The following is a 4,942-nucleotide window of genomic DNA, read 5'->3' as shown; positions in this document are numbered from 1 at the left end:
CCACGGCCCCGGCAGGCAGCACCCACCCCGCCTGCCGTAGCCCCTGCCACGGACGCAAGTATAGCACAATGACCCCCGCAGCATCGCTCCACAGATTGGCTTCTCCGTCCCGTGCCCAGGGCCCCCCGTTTCCAGGGGCTGTGCAAGGCGTTACTGTAGCTACGCTGGCGGTTAACCTTGCGGAATCGATTCGTATTTTTCTATGGTTTTTACCTGCCGCTGTCCGCGGTCACGGGCTTCTTCGGCTGTGCTGTTCCTTTTCTCTGTGTTTCGCTTTGCGTTCTCCGGTCAGTGTGTGAGCTTTTCACCTGTTTAGACGAAGAAACGGATCAGAAGTAACTAACTGCTCTCTCCTCAAGGCCCGCCTTAGACTTCGTGGAGATATTTCAAAACACGGAGGGGATGGGAAAAAACATCCAATACTATTTACTAAAAAAGAAAATGCGTAAATAAAAGCTGTCTCCCACCAAGCTGCAGTAGGGTTTGGCCTAGAGTCTCATGTTCCATTTGCAAATGTCCTTGAACTTAGCCTTGTTCCTCCTCGATGAGTTGTCAATCTTTTTTCAGATGACATTCGGTTAAAAAACATACAAAGTGTCCACTCTTCCCGCAGGTCTGTCACGTGTGCCAGGGTGGTGGGAACGCAGGAAAGGGCGGGCACGTGCTGGCGTCACCTCCCGTCCTGGGGACGGGCTCGGTGGCTGCCCTGCCACGTGCCAGCAGCCGTTGTGGTTCCGCGCTGGCCTTGTAAGATACCCCGCGACCCGATGTGCAGCCGGTGTCCCTCGCATATTTCATTGTGATGTACATAAAGACGGCCGCGTGCGCCGGGCACCGTGCAGTGTCCCCTGCCCGCCCCCCACGGTCCCCATCGTGTTTTTTGCTTGCATGCCGACGCTCTGGCTGGCTGACTCTCTAGAAGTGCTCGTCTGAAATATGTCACTCACTGGAGCTTGTTCGTCCTGATGTCTCCAGCTCCCGGTCCCGCTGGGGGTTCCTTGGCATCCTGTCGCAGAGAACATATGTCCGTGTCGTGTTCGGGGGCTCGGGGGTTTCGGCCTCATCCACACGAGCTCTGGATGTCAGTGCCGTTCCACTGGAAGATCTGCAACACGGGTTTTTTTTTTAAGGTGACGCGTCACCATCTGGGGAGAGGTGACCAGCAGGACCGCTGGGAATGCGACGTGATCATGCATGTCCCACGTCAGTGACTGCAGAGCCAGCTAGGTCTGACGGGGGCGCCAGCACTGGCCGCGGGCTCGGGGAGGAGGGACGTGAGACCGGGGCATGGCGTGTCTGCTCGTCCGCGGAATAAAACATTATTTTACCACTTGTAGAGCCCGCTCCTTGCTTTTCCCCAGCACGTCACCTCAGGGAGCACTCGGGCCATCAGGAAGGCTTTGAAGGTGTCTCTGAGCCCCATCTGGGACGGACACACGTCCCCGAGCCTGGCGGGCAGCGAACGAGCCCGCATCGCAGCAGCAACAGCATTGATCCCGAGAAGGGTAGGACCAATCGCACGCCGAGGTCCAGTCAGTCAAAGGAAACGGACCTGGGTGTCGTCCCGGGAGCTGCTGGCTGAGTGCAGACAGGTGTCCCCCCACTCCAAGTAAAACGGTCACACTGTGGAGAGCCCACCGCACTGCCCACTAGAAAACTCTAGGAAAACCTGCATCTACTGGAAGTTCGTTTGTTCTCTTGTTAATTTGACGAGTCTGGTGTAAACATAACCCAGCCTGCAGGCGGAGGAGTTGACTAGATAAACCCTTCCACACCACCGAGCCGCTGGCACCTCAAGGTCTTCCCCAGATGCACTAGCTGAATCTTGTCACCCTTCCTGACCAGGAACCAGGACGCTGGGGCTGGGTGGCAGCCCCCTGGGCGCCAGTCCTCAGAGGCCCGGGGTCCCATCTACAAGCCACAAGCTCCAAACAGCCGCTCGCCGTCTGCATCCACCTGCCCCACTGCACAGCCGGGAACAAAGCCCAGAGGCCGCACAGAGCCACCCAGAGCCACACGGCCCGCGTCCCTCTCCCCCTCCCTCGCTGTGCGTTCTTTCACGATGCGCTCCGACGCTCAGGCCCCCGGGTCTCCCCACCAGTGTTGGGGCGCCCAGCACGGCCCAGCCAGCACGGAGCCAGGCCTGGGGGAACGGGTGTCAGGGTCTAATCCTGAACGCGTGAGCGACCCACAGATGCCTCCGGCTCCTGCTCGGTCCAGGCCTCCCAGGGAATCGCGATGCGCCAGCCTACGGGCACCCGCTGGGCTGGTGCCGGTCACCCCTTTTTGTGTCCCAGACTGGGGTCCCAAGTGACGACATGCCTAGGGAGCCGCATGCAGAAGCGGGAGGGCCCGGATCAGTCACACCCTCCAGACCCACGGCCCTCCAACTTCGGCACACGTTATAGTCCACTGGGCACTTTGCAAAAGAGACCCCGGGGACAGTGACACATGTGCATGTACCACACCGAATTCTGTCGCTGCATCTGAGCCCGGCGCCCTGCCGCCCGCCCCCACCCCGCAGAACCCGGCAGGCGTCCCTAAGGTGTTCCCCGCAGGCCTGTGTCCAAACCCCTTAAACGTAACTCGTGATGCTGGCCACCCCGGCCCCAACAGATACGGCACACTCATGTCCCGTCAGCACCCACGCCCGCCTCCTGCTGGTGGGGCCCTCGTCCCTGCGCACCCGCACACACACGCACACATGCGCGTACACGCACACACGCACGCACACGCACACACGCACACACGCACACACGCACACACATGCACACACGCACTCCACCTCTCCCTCAGCATACGCAGCGTCTCTCCCTGACACTCGGGGCTGGATCCCTCCTTTGGGGGGCTGTCCCACGCACCGTGGGGTCCTTAGCAGATTGCCACCCTGTGCCCAGCAGACGCCAGCAGCAAGGCCAATGGCCGCCCCAGGGGCCTGGGCACCGCTAACCGGCACTGGGCTGCTTTTGTGCACAGCTGCACGTCTGTGTTGGGCGAGAGGCTGGGGACCGTGTCCGCCCACCGCGAAGCAGCCAGGGCTGTGCTGCTGGTGACAGCGAACACTGGCTGGACCTCTGCTCGTCCCAGGCGCTGTTCTAAGTGCCCCACGTGTCACCGGCACACAGCGCATTTAATCCACAGCGGCCGAGAGTTGTTGTCCTCCATCGCGTGGGCCGGGAACGGAAGGGACAGAGGGAGGTAGCAAGGAGACAAGTTACGGGCACTGGCCTGCGGCTGGGAGCGAAGGCCCAGGTGGCATGAGCGGCTCACCAGGCGCCTGGGCCGGGTCAGGTTCCGCTGGTCCACTCGCTTTGGGCGGGAGGGAGTGAGCAGAGGCCCAGGAGCCCGGGGAGAAGGCCAAGCTCAGGGTGCCCCCAGCTCAGGACGCCCCACGCGGCCTCAGTCCAGGGCTCCTCCAGACCCTGGGCCCCGGGGCCTGCAGCCTGCGTGCCGGTCAGCGTGAGGGCCGCAGGGCGTCCTGCTCCGCGGCCCGGCCCTCTGCTCGTTCTCGGGCTTCAGGCCTCGGGCCGCAGTGCACGGGCTGACGCGGGGCCTGCGGGGGCAGGAAGGAGGCGGCGGCCGCGGGGGGAGGAGGCGGGAGCTGGGCCCCAGCTCTCACCGGGCACCGCGCCGGCTCCCGCGACTCACTGGGCCTCCTCACGTCACAGCCGCCTCCGCTGGGCACTGCGGCCAGATCCTGGTCCTGTGCCGCCAGCTGCTGAGTGACCCTTCCATTAAGTGCCCGTTCGCCCCCCACTGCAAAGGTAAAACACTCTCTCCCCTCTCAGCAGGGGTCAGCAGTCGAGCCAAGGTCAGTGTGGGGCACAGAGTGGAGGGGACACAATGTGGCTGCACGTCCAGCTGGGAAGAGACCAGCCCCTGCAGTCGGGAGAGTGGGGTGCAGGGTAGGGGAGGCCCCGTGCCCCATCTACGTGGGGGCCAGCGCTGGCTGTGCAGCCTTGTGCATGGCCTGTCCCTCCCAAGGCTCCAGAGGGGATGTCCCCAGCCCCGCTCCACTCAGTGGCCCCTTGGCGGGTGGCCTCAGAACTGCAATTAGCACAGGGCTTCTCCTGTGTCTATCTGTCTGTCCTGTAACGGTCCAGTAAAGGCCTACAGATAAGGCCACAGTCGGGGGGCCCGGGGGTCAGTCAGGACGTCAGCGGGGCTGAGCGTGAGTGCGCTCAAGGGCTCCGCGGTTCTGGCTGTCACCAGGCCACATCTCGAGCCCTGTGCCACCTGTGGGCCCCCTGAGGGCCCCCTTTCAGGGTCCGAGCCAGGCTGCCAGCCCCACTTCCCACCCAGCCTCAGGAGGAGGACCTGGCCGTCCCAGGCTGGGCCGAGCCCACCGGCCTCTCCGACACAGGCACTGTCGCCAGGTCCCCTGGGCCCCGCTGTGCCCCGGCCCCACAAGGCTCCTTGTTTACCCTGTCTCCAGCACTTCAGCTTCTCCCCACTGACACCCCACAGACAGACGGAGGGACCCGGGCGCCGTCCCCGCCCCCTCGGGCCTGCTCTGTTTGGGCTGAAAGTGGGTGGGAGGAGAATGTGCTGTTTGACGTGACTACGTGTTGGGGCTATTTGTCGCACAGCGAGGGGTCAGAGGTAGCACCCCAAACCCGTTTACCCTGTCTCCAGCACTTCAGCTTCTCCCCACTGACACCCCACAGACAGACGGAGGGACCCGGGCGCCGTCCCCGCCCCCTCGGGCCTGCTCTGTTTGGGCTGAAAGTGGGTGGGAGGAGAATGTGCTGTTTGACGTGACTACGTGTTGGGGCTATTTGTCGCACAGCAAGGGGTCAGAGGTAGCACCCCAAACCCTCCTCTGAGCGCTAACACAGCAGGGGACAATGCTGGGAACAGCCTCCTTGGCCCATGACTCCGCGACCTGGTCCCGAGGCGGGGTCTCCTGTGACGGTGCGAACACCTCCAGTCAGGCCGGCGG

The sequence above is a fragment of the Pteropus alecto genome, unplaced genomic scaffold (genome assembly GCF_000325575.1).
Source record: "Pteropus alecto unplaced genomic scaffold, ASM32557v1 scaffold320, whole genome shotgun sequence".
Taxonomy (NCBI): domain Eukaryota; kingdom Metazoa; phylum Chordata; class Mammalia; order Chiroptera; family Pteropodidae; genus Pteropus; species Pteropus alecto.
Note: the sequence above shows the minus strand (reverse complement) of the source record.